This window comes from Natrix helvetica, assembly GCF_964273705.1.
Source record: "Natrix helvetica genome assembly, chromosome: 4".
NCBI lineage: Eukaryota > Metazoa > Chordata > Lepidosauria > Squamata > Natricidae > Natrix > Natrix helvetica.
This window is the reverse complement of record NC_138550.1, coordinates 92,678,032-92,690,669: the sequence shown is the minus strand read 5'-3', so window position 1 is coordinate 92,690,669 and position 12,638 is coordinate 92,678,032. Positions and strand designations below refer to the sequence as shown.

The 12,638-nt window shown below is 39.3% G+C and overlaps 1 protein-coding gene across 1 annotated transcript in view; it reads right to left on the bottom strand.

Moving 5' to 3' along the window:
* Positions 1-12,638, bottom strand: part of CDH20 (cadherin 20) — a 207,333-nt gene that overhangs the window by 86,147 nt on the left and 108,548 nt on the right. The gene's annotated exons all lie outside the window — the stretch shown is intronic.

Sequence of the window (12,638 nt, the reverse complement as noted above, 5' to 3'; positions counted from 1 at the left end):
AATTACGATTAAATTACTGTATACTCTTTGTAACATGATGGAAAAGAAAGAGTAAACACAAAAGTAAAAAGGAAAACAGTTCTGTAGTTGGAAAGACGCAAAATTGCTCACTTAGAGGACAGCAAAGTATGATGGAGGCACAAATCTTTTACATTAGACAACTGTAAAGGATAGGCAGTTTCAAGACAGGAGCTTTACCTGTCACCACTCTGAGAAGCTATACATGCAAGAATTCTCTACCTTCTGTAGTGTTGAAAAGACAGGTTTTTAACCTATTTATGGATAATGTTGTATATAAATACAGTTCAGTCAGAATCTGAAACAAATATGCCAGGTGTCTATAAGGCTGTAATCCACATGTGGGCATTGCACTGATTTCGCCTTCTAAAATATCAAATAATACTCCTTGAGAAACTTCTCATTAACAGTAATGAAGGGGCTGGTTTCATATATTTGGACTTTAAATTCTGAAGCTTAGGCAAAAGCATGATAGGTTTTATTTCCACTGGATTTCTTCTTGTAATTTGGGGGGGGGGGGCAGCCTCCGAATTGTTCCTTATTCTCTTCTGCCCTGTCAGAAGGTGTGCGTGTTTGATTCTCCTTCTTTGCACAAAGAGTAAAAGATAACGAGTTGATTCCCTCCCTTTGGAAATGCCTTTCTTTATAGGAAGAGGAGAAGCTACCTCAACAATCATGTAAAGTACTGTCAGGTTTTCATAAAATATCTAATAAAATGAAATTCACTATCTAATAAAATGAAATTCAATGGTGAAAAGAGTAAGGTTCTACATTTAGGCAACAAAAACGGAATGCACAGGTACAGTATAGATGATACCTTGCTCAGTAGAGCCTTCTCTGTGGCGTAGAGTAGAGCCTTCTCTGTGGCGGGCCCAGCCCTGTGGAATGACCTCCCTCCGGATATTAGGAATACCTCTGACCTCCGCTCCTTTCGTATTAAGCTTAAGACCCACCTATTCCAAGTAGCTGGCCTGGCTCAACTTTGATCTAACCATATCGCTCCTGACGGGCTTTTACTGGGTATTTTAATTATATTTAATTATCTAGGGGTTTTAAATACTGTATTTTAATTGTTTTATTTATCAGCCGACCTCCTCCTTGTGTATGTCTCGGTATATGTCTCTGTTATATGTTTGTTTTGTCCATATTTATTTCATATGTTTCATTGTACGCCGCCCCGAGTCCTTCGGGAGAGGGTGCGGCTAAGAAATAAATATTTATTATTATTTATTATTAGTAGTAGTAACTATGAAAGGGATCTTGGAGTCCTAGTGGACAACCATTTAAATATGAGCCAGCAGTGTGCAGCAGCTGCCAAAAAAGCCAACACAGTTCTAGGCTGCATCAACAGAGGGATAGAATCAAGATCACGTGAAGTGTTAATACCACTTTATAATGCCTTGGTAAGGCCACACTTGGAATACTGCATTCAGTTCTGGTCACCACGATGTAAAAAAGATGTGGAGACTCTAGAAAGAGTGCAGAGAAGAGCAACAAAGATGATTAGGGGACTGGAGACTAAAACATATGAAGAACGGTTGCAGGAACTGGGTCTGTTTAGCTTAAGAAAAAGAAGGACTAGGGGAGACATGATAGCATTGTTCCAATATCTCAGGGGTTGCCACAAAGAAGAGGGAGTCAAACTATTTTCCAAGGCACCTGAGGGTAGAACAAGAAGCAATGGGTGGAAACTAATCAAGGAGAGAAGCAACTTAGAACTAAGGATAAATTTCCTGACAGTTAGAACAATTAATCAGTGGAACAGCTTGCCTCCAGAAGTTGTGAATGCCCCAACACTGGAAGTCTTTAAGAAGATGTTGGATAGCCATCTGTCTGAAACAGTGAAGGGTTTCCTGCCTAGGCAGGGGGTTGGACTAGAAGACCTCCAAGGTCCTTTCCAACTCTACTATTGTATTGTATTGTATTGTAAAACACCACCACTCCTTTTTAGAAGAAGAAATGATGTACTGTAAAATTGCAATCCTTAATATTCTGAGCAAAATGCGTGATTGAAGTTTTCCTTGTCATGTTGGCAGTGTTTCGGAGGCAGTGATTGTTTCCCAGTGAGGTAGATTCTGTTTGTTAGTTTTCAGTTCACATCGCTGCTTCTCTTTTGAAATGTATGTTATTAGCACAGCTGGAGCCTGTTTCTTACATGTCATGAACCCAGTTTTGACATATCTTCTTAACAACTATTTTGGGATGCTGTATGGCTAGAACCATTGTCAACCTTGAGGGGGAGAAGAAGTAAGGGAAATTTGGGGAGAAGCAGAACACATTAAGAATTTATTAAGAGGATCTCACTGATAAAAGTTTTGCTAGGAGCCCAAACAGGGGAAAATCAACAACAAAAAAGATTTCACCGTTATATTTTTGTAAATGTGCATGAATGCCAATCTAACAAGATTTGCTCTTTCAGCACTTCATTAAACAACTTGTTTCTTTCTTCATAATCACCCAGCATAATGCCTTCCCCTTCAGGCTGTTTCAAAGGGTTTTGCCAGAGTTCTATTTTAGAAAGCGTCTCTGAAATATATTATCCTTACATATTTAAAAAAAGGTAGAATTAGCGTGAAATTTTGATTTGCTGAAAAAAAGTCAACCCGTACTGTATATTGCCTCAAAGTGCTCTTTTCTTCTGTTCACTCTTGCCCCCAAAACTTACTTTTGCTATCGTATCTGGGATGAAAAAATTCAGCCCATGACTCCAGAGACATATAGAAAACTCTAACTCTATTCCTTCCATGTAATGGTCATCAGGATTTTCAGCCTAAAATGACTTGCTGTATTCTACAGTACTGAGAAAGCTATAAATCAAATATAAAAGAACTGAAATAAACAAGAGAAGTAAGTACACAAAATGAATTCCCTTCTCACCAGTTCACATTTTGTGCTCATGTCCTCAGCGTTAGTTCTTTCTTGATAGCTTTTACCCTTTTCCTTCTCCCTCTTCCTTCTCTTTCCTTCCTATTAGGGTTCATATGGACTGTTTCCTTAGCCAGTATGTCAACACATGCTTGAATTCACTTGTAGAAAAGCAGCGTCTGCTTTTGTTTGGGTCTTGTATGGTGAGCGTCCTTCCACATCAATAAGCAGTGGCTTCCCTCACAGTGGGAACTTTCCAGTAATTGCCAGAACAAATTAAATTGAAGCTTATCTGTTCTTCCCCCCTTTCACTTAGAAAATGAAGGGAACTGAAGAACAAGACCAATTTTAACTGGTGACAAAATAGTACAGAAATAGATTAGATACAGTTAGTGCAAAGTCATGTTACGGACATGTTCTGTTGCTTTTCAAAGGAGAAATGCATATTATGTCATCAACATTTTGGAATGGTTTTCTCAAGCTGGAAAAAAAAAGCCAAATTATTTTTTTTAGGTAGCTACAAATTCATCCATTCAAAAGTAAATAAAACAGTCACAAATAATTTACTCTTATATTGGGAATATGACTTATTTGGCAAGTTCACTCTTTTTCCAATGGGAAAATAGTAGCCTCATGACCATAAAGGGACAGTCATTCATGCTGACAAAATAAATGGAGAGCTATCAATGATAAACTAAATAGATAGTTGGATGTGACAGATAAAAGGAAAACTATGGTATTCCCACAAACAAGTCACAAGTATAGTTTATTATGAGTTCTTCACTTCTTTGTTCCTAGTCGTTCTTTTTCATTTCCAAGGAAAGTGAATACTCTTGTGAGATGTTATTCTAGTACTGGGGACACGGTGGTAAAAACGCTGAGCTTGTCGATCAGAAAGATTGGAATTCGGCAGTTTGAATCCCTAGCGCTGCGTAATGGAGTGAGCTCCCGTTACTTGTCCTAGCTTCTGCCAACCTAGCAGTTCGAAAGCATATAAAAATGCAAGAAGAAAAACAGGAACACCTTTGGTGGGACGGTAACAGTGTTCCGTGCGTCTTCGGCATTTAGTCATGTTGGCCACATATCCATGGAGACATCTTTGGACAGGACTGGCTCTTCGGCTTTGAAATGGGGATGAGCACCATCCCCTAGAGTCGAGAATGACTAGCACATACGTGCAAGGGGAACCTTTATCTTTATCTTATTCTAGTACCATCTGCTGAAGTGTTTTCCTATTGCTCTTTGCATTGATTTTTTCTACCATTGATGGTAACACTTTTTTGAATTTCAGACTTTCATTGAAAAAAAGGAATTTTTGACCATTTTTCACACTTACGACCATTGCAGTATTCCCATAGTCACATGATCAAAATTCGGACGCTTGGCAACTGACTCATATTTATAACAGTTGTAGTGTCCCAGGGTCATATCATCACTTTTGGACAGCTTCTTACAAGCAAAGTCAATTGGGAAGCCAGATTAACTTAATAACCACGTTACCAAGTTAGCAACAGAAATTTTGGGCTCAAATGTGGTTGTAAGTCAAGGGCTGCCTGTACAAGAAGGATAGTCTTGTCAATGGTTTCTTTATGTATGATTAACAAAAAAAGTTGAAAGACTTTGAACAAAGCCAAACTGAGTTTGAAATAGAACTATGTATTCAAGATGAACGTTATTGCTACAATGTTGAAATATTAGACAGAGGAAGAACAAGTAAAATAATGTTTTGAGTTTGAGTTTTATTAAATTTATATACTGCCCCCCTCTCCCCGCAGGGACTCGGGGCGGTGTACAGACAGTACATATAAAACAACAAAGCAAGAACAACAAAACATTAGACAACCAACATAAACATACGGTCTGTAAAATACCCGAACTCATTTCAAGTTAAAAACAGTCTAAAACCAAATTAAAACCCCAAAATTAACAATATTAAAAAGCCATCCAGGAAGGTCAGTAATAGATTGTACTTATGATTACGATTAGGCTAGGCCGGCTAGCCGGAACAGGTGGGTCTTGAGTTTCTTACGGAAGGAGCGGAGATCAACAGTAGTTCTAATGTCAGGGGGGAGTTCGTTCCAGAGGGTTGGGCCCATCACAGAGAATGTGTGATATAATGGGCTGAAAGTCTTTCCACAATGGATGAATGGTTGGAAAAACTAATGGAACTAGCAGAGACGGCTAAATTGATTATTTTAATCAAAGAAAATAATACATCCAACTTTGTTTCCAATTGGAAAACAGTTTTTGTATTTTGTGCTTGAGTTGGGAAAAAATGGAACTCCGATTTTGGGTTTTGCACATTAGATAAGTCAATTGTTATAGAAATAACTAATACAGATTATGTAAAAATAAAAATGTTGAGACTGTAATGTTACTTTCTTGTTCAATTATGCTAAAAAAATAGGAAGTCAGTGCTTTTCTTTTTTCCACTTTACCCTAAACTTCTTTCTTTTCTCTTCCCAACCCCATTTTCCTATTTTCATTTTTAAAAATATTTTATATTATTCTAACCTTAATAATATTTATTAGAAGAAATAAAATGAAAGTCATAATGCCATCAGTGGAGGAAAGTTTGGTGATGGAACCTGAAGAAATTGCTAAATGAAAATGTTTATATTTATAACTGACTGGAAACCCCTTAAAGAGTGGGAAAGATGCTCTTATTGTATGATTTGTAATTTTGATGATTAGAAAAACACCTTGGATAATAGAAAAGAGTGAGCTTTCTTTAGTAACCATAAGAGATAAGATATACTTATCTAATGGTATTTGCTGCAAAGGAAATCAAAAGCATCTTTTCCTTTTCTTTCTTTCTGCACTTTTTTCTTTTTTTTATGCATTTTCTTTTTATTAGTTTGTATTAGTTTTTGGCAAAACTTTTAATAAAAACTTTTAGTAATTTCTTCAATAATACTGAAGAAAGGGTGGGATAAAATCATCAAAGAAAGGATGTGGGAGGAGGGACAACATGAAATTTGAATGACAACATTTAAAAATAATATCGAAGAAACAGTGGTGGATAACAGTCCTGTTATCTCACTTGAGTCATACCATGTTGAATTGTTTCATGGTGAGTTGACTGCATCAAGCTGTCCCATGTTGAACTGACAGGGAGAGAGGTTGGGGCAAGGTGGCTGGGGTGAGGTGACCACGGCAAGTTGTCCTAGACCCAGGTTAGAACATACCAGAACATGCATAGCCCATGGCAGTGATGTGCAGTCAGGGGAGGCAGGGGAGGCAGAGCCTCACCGCTCTCATCAGGAAAAGAAAAAAAAATATCCCCTTTTCTCTTTCATCTCTTTCTTGCGCGTGCAAGCAAAATATCCCACGTTCATGGTGGCGGGGACAGCAACTCCTTCCGCTGCGCTGCAGAGGAGAGCCACAGGAAGGAGGGGAATGGGACCACATGCACAGTAGGCAGCCCTTCATGTTGGCTCAGGAAGGAGGGGAATGGGACCATGTGTGCAGGAGCTCCTCAGCGCCAGCATCAGATAAGTGCAGCCGCGGTCCCCTTCATGTTGGCTCAGGAAGGAGGGGAATGGGACCACGTCTGCAGGGGAAGGGGACCATGGCTCGTGCAGATCTGAGGCTGGCGCTGAGGAGCCTCCTGCACACGTGGTCCCATTCCCCTCCTTCCTGAGCCAACATGAAGGGCTGCCTCCTGCACACCTCGTCCCATTCCCCTCCTTCCTGTGGCTCTCCTCCGCAGCACAGCGGAAGGAGTTGCTGTCCCCGCCACCGTGATCCTGGGGTATTTTGCTTGCATGCTTGCAAAGATCAAAGTTGTCACAGTCCTCCCTTCATGATGATAATTTGATGACATCACCAGCCTCACCAGCCCTAAAACTCACCACACATCACTGGCCCATATTGAGTGAGTTGAAGAGTAAGCTGAGTTGAGGCATGAGGAGGGGACAAGGGAGGAAGATCAGGTAATGAGATAGCTCATAAGAGAGAAAGAGATGCTGACAGGGCTCCATCCTGGGCTCTTCTTGCTAACATCAGCCTTTCTGTAGGTGCAGTTTCCTGGGGAGCTCCATCTCAGGGCAAGGGCAGGAAATTGGGGCTGGGCTGGCCTTGTCGCCAGAAACTGCAGATGCATGCTTGTCTTTCTGCAGGCACAGTGACCTTTAGGGGTGGCTCTGTGTCAAGGAAAGCGCAGGAAATCTGAGATTGGCTTGGCCCTGGCTCCAATGACCCCAGGAACCATCCACAAAGGCAGTGTGAGTGGTGGAGGTCAATGCATATATGTATATACAGAGGCCTGCACCAACAAATCTAATAATTTTATTACTTGTGGCCTATGTTCGTGAGCTTGTATGAGCAGGGGTTCCCTGAGCCCTGAAAATATTTCAAGGATTCCTCCAGGCTGAAAAAATTGAGAAATGCTGCCCTAAATATTATAAAAATACAACTGAAATGGCAAGATGGAGTATGTTTGGATAAGAGTGCTTATTCTAATAATATTTTTCTATTTTTTTTATAATCTTATCCTACATTCACATATTTATACAACCCTAGCTGCAGACACATCTAAAGTATTCCATTACTGTCATTATACCTGGAAAGAGTTCTTAAAAGGACAATTGGAATACCCTATTAGAGAAATAGCTTCTCTAATATTTGCTACTTTTTAAAAGAATTCAATTGCCTTTTATAAAGGTGGATTAGTGATTCATAAGAGCTCAGTATTGTCAATACTGGCTTTATCCAACCTGATGTTCTTCAAGTATGCTCAATATATAGTATTCTATACACATTATGACATACAACAGTTCTAATAACTTTTAAAAGCCAGTCGATTTCAGGGAGCATAGTTCCATAAATGAATATTATTGATGATCATTATCTATAGTTCCATATCCAGAGGACATGTACCAGATGCTGGGAAAAAAATTAATATAATACAATTGTTTTCAACCTGATGCAGGTCCAGAAGACCTGACAAGACTTCTATTATAACTTTTCTTTAAAAAAAACACCCAAACTTTTTGGCTTATATTTTTCTTTCTTGAATTTATACATGATATCTATTAAAGTTGTTGTGCTGTATGACATATAGCATATTTATGTTGCTGAGATCCTAAATGGTATCTGTGACTTTGTTACAGTAGCAAAAAGCTCTGCAATTTTTATGGGAAGGAACTTCTTTAAAATCAGAGAGCATGTAATAAAAACATTTGGTGAACGTAGTTGCATCCATAAATGAGGTGTGAAAAAGACAAATTTACCTCTAACCTCCTTTAAAGCGGCTAATTACTGTCTTAGAAAGAAAAAAAATCTAAAAGATTTTAAGGAAGAGGTTTAATATTACAGTAACAATGGTTATTTACATACTTTTTTTGATCTTTACAAAGCATTCCAAGAAATGTAGAGTATGACGACACAGGTTTATAGTAAATGCACATTGATGAGAAAGATATGAAAATTCTTATATATAATATAATACTTGTGCTACATTCCTGTAATGCTGGCCTTTAAGTTTAAAAAAAAAACTCTTAAAAGCTACCAGCGTTTATTAGATACTAAGCCAAAATTAATCAGCCAAGAAGACCTCATCATACTAATATTGTGAATCTTTCTTAGAATATTTTACAGAAAATAATAGAATAGATATGCTGCACAATTTAATCTATACTTTTTGGAATGCATATTTTATTGTATATAATATGCAACGTAAAAGATCAGAACAAGAAAAAAGTGCAGTTAAATCCTTTTGACATTGATGGATTGAAGAAGAATGGTGAAAAATGCAAAACTCATAAATGTCAATGAATCATAAGCATAAGTATTATTTTGTGCACAGATAAGTTCCAGGATTCCATGCATATGGTAATCTTTTAGGTCTGAAGAAGACACATTATTGTGCAGTTCATTTGTAAATATGGAGGTGGCTCTGAAGTTTCATTCCGGAAGCACAGAATGGATACACAGGAAGTCCATTATTGTAATATCTATGGTTGTTATTCTGTGGCACCGCTCCCAGTTTTTGGTGATGCCCATCTTCAAAGCTACGCAGGCCAACCCAGTCTAAGAATCCAAAAATGTTCTACACCCATTTATGCAGACCAAATTTTCTAACCATGAACTAATTAAGACCAATTACCCTGATGGGATACACACATGTGAGCACATGTTCTCATTTTAGAAATCAAAATCATTCCAAATCCGACTGAAATATTGAACTTGATTGAAATATTGAACTTGATGAAATATATTCTAATTACAGCCTGGAATCCATACTACAGTATCTTATTTCATTCATATCCTTGCTGATTGGCTTTAGCTATAGATAATTCCAAGACTTTCTGTTACCATACACAAGAGAAGGAGATAACATCCATATCTCCCATTCTACACACCAAAGTGTGTTCACTATCATGTATGAAAGATACATACATAGTTCTGTCCTCTAGTATATTGGTTCTTAAACCACCGTGTTTCCCTGAAAATAAGACAGGGTCTTATTTTATTTTGACCCCTGAAATAAGCCCTTGGCCTTACTTTCGGGGAGGTCTTATTATTTTTGAAGTGCAGGAGGCGGTGAGCGTGGTTACCTCATGGCTGCTGCTGTGTTGCAATATTTTCAGGGAGGGCTTATTTTAGTGCATGTGTTCAAAAGCCTAATTGGGTTTATTATCCCAGGAGGTTTTATTTTCAGGAAAACAGGGTATTTGTCACAAGTATTCCTTTTTCCAGTCACGAATAATATCATTACTCCCACCTACCTGCAAAAAAAGACTCTGTATTTACACACCTCAACAGTCCCAACTTGGATTCTTGACTCACAAACAAATAATTACAAATAGCTCCTTTATCCCCTAGGATGTGCCTCAAACACCCATTGGGGGTAATTATTTACAATTTAAGAACTACTGCTCTAGTACCTTATATCATGTTGCCATTATTCTTCCTGGTGATTCTTATTCATGCAAATGCTGCAATACATTTCTATGTTTATGTAGATGACGGTCATGAAACAGAGCGACAACTGGAATGCATGTCCTGTTGTTCATGGTTCCCCCCCACCCCCATCCTGAAGGTTACTCTATTAGCACACTGAGCAAAGCTAGCAGGTAAGACAAACCAACAATTGAACCACCTAACAAGAAAATATCATTGCAGAAGAAAACACATTTAACATTAGGGTTGTCCATACGAACTCTTTGCTGTCATCTGATGTCTATCTGGATTTTTACTGTTCAGATCTGGTGATCCCTAATACCTATTACACACATACACACACACACACACACACACACACACATTTAGGGGAAGGAGGATTAGTCTTAATGAGAACATTAGCGGAAGGTTTCTATCTTTTTCCAATTTGCTGCTTAATGTTGGCATCTTACTAGGTATAATGATATAGCTAGCCTTGCTTATGTAAGTCACTGTATTTTCTCCTACTGTCCCCTTCAGACACTTTTTAAATGTCCATTGAAAGCTAACCCAAATATAAACTTGCCCATGGTAACTACAGTATAAACATGAAATATAATCTACATGATGAACTATTTTGAATATTCGAACTATACTTATCATTCTTAGTTTATCAGGAATATGTCATAGATCAAGGGAATATTTGCACAAATTTTATATTTATCCAATATATCCTTTAAAAAATAATGAAGAGTTCAGGTTACAATTCTTAACAACCTCCTGTTTGTCAGTAATGATACAGAATATAGAGAGTTGAAGTTTTGTTTTTCATAAAGTAAGGATTAGGCTTATAGTAAGAACTTCATGTTCTGTGAGATGCTGTTCTCAGACAAGGTGTCAGCTGAAGTGTTTTATGTACAAATTCAGAGCACTGAAAACCTACGTTTTTTAGCTAGTGGGTGGTTTCTAAACCATAAGGGCACCAGTCTTTTAATAGGCTTGAGAGACAGTGGCTCTCCTACATTAAAATACTGCATATGTTGAGCTGAGAGCTTGTTTCAAAGGAAAAATTGTGTGTAAGCCACAAAACCTGTAGGAAGTATTGGGGAACCAAAACCCAGAAGCAAATAAGCAAGAAGGTAAAATTTTAAGGAGGAAAAAAAATCCACAAAACTGATGTCATCCATATTGTGAAAATAGAAAGTAAGTTTGATTTGGGGAAAAGATGGATTACTGTCAGAAAATATTTGATTAATGTCCTAAGGAGACAGGATAGAGGATATTCTGAGGTACAAGCGGGACGAACCCTTTCTGATTTTATGCTTGCTCTACCGGGTTATAGCAATAATGATGCTAAAAACATTTTTGACTGTGCAGTACATCAAGAGTGGGAATGAGGTTAGAAAAAAACCCATATAATCTCGAGGGAGCATTTGATACAAAAATTTAATAGGGAGTTAAGAAGGAAAATTGGATTTGAACTGTCTCCTCTGTTGTTTTAAAGCAAATATCTGAACTGTTAGATACTTGCTTCAACTACAGTGGTTTCCACCAAGGTCCTCTGTTCCGGCGGGACCAGAGGTTTAATCCCATTGGTCGAAGGGTCTGATAGCTCTCTATAAAAGGGCTGCTGTCAGACTCAACCTTCTCTGGATTGTTCTTACTTGTTGTACTTTAATAAAGAGCTGTTGTTGCCATTAGCCTTGTGTGCCTTTCCATTACCTGATCTAACACTGGCGATGAGGATGGGATTGGAAGGCAACTAGGCGAACCAAAAAGAGCGTAGCAATCCAGCAAGTACATCCAGCCCGGAGTTCAGCACGGCTTCGAGCAGTCATTTTGAGCAGCAAATTCAAAACAGCTATGCACGCCCCACCAACTCCGTATGACCCAGTCACCAAGCACTGGGACTCGTATATGCTATGGTTTGACTGCTTCCTCGAGGCCAACAACCTTATGGGCCTTTCTGAAGGCCGCAAGAAGAACATGTTCCTCGAATACTGTGGCTGGGAAGTGTTCAAAATGGTGAAAGACCTCTCTGAACCAACGCCGCTACAATCGGTCATTTGGTCTGTGCTCCAGCAGATGCTGAGTACCCACTACGCCCCCAAGCCATCCAAGCAGGTTCACTGACATGAATTTAACATTTGGAACCAAAAGGGGGGGTGAATTGATCAACAAGTATGTTGCGGCGCAATGAAAAGCCTCAGTGTACTGCGAGTTCAGAGACCTAGATGAACTTTTTCTTGACCGCATTATATGAAGTGTGCGGGACATTAATTTACAAAGGAGGTTACTCGCTAAATCTAATCTCATTCTACAAATTGCCTTGGACGAAGCCAAGACGTCCGAATCGGCCGTCAAATCCACTGAAACTCTGCAGCGCCAAAGTGCTCCACAAGACGCATGAAAGAATGCATGCGTACATCACGAGGCTGCAGAGGCCAAGAGCTCAGATGGTGAGGAAGATGACAGCTGCCACATGCGCAGTAGCTGCGTCCAGCTGGTGTGCAAATTCAAACCGCATCTCCCGCCTTGCGCTAGCTGCGGAGGAGACCATGCAAGATTAGCTTGCCGTTTCCACGACGCTCTCTGCCAGCACTGCGAGCGAAAGGGGCACATCACCAAGATCTGCCGGAGTGAACTCCCTGCTACTACCTGGCAGCCAAGAAGCATACCAAACCACCAGCAGAGGCCCAACCAAGGGGACTGGCAGAAGCCACCACAGTGCTCAGAGGGTGACACTAGAGTCACCTACCATACCTCAATTGGCCTTGTCTGCACCAGGCAGCCAAAAAAGCTGAAGGTCACAGTCCTCATTGAGGACTGTCCATGTGAAATGGAGATTGACACTGGCTCATCACTGACTA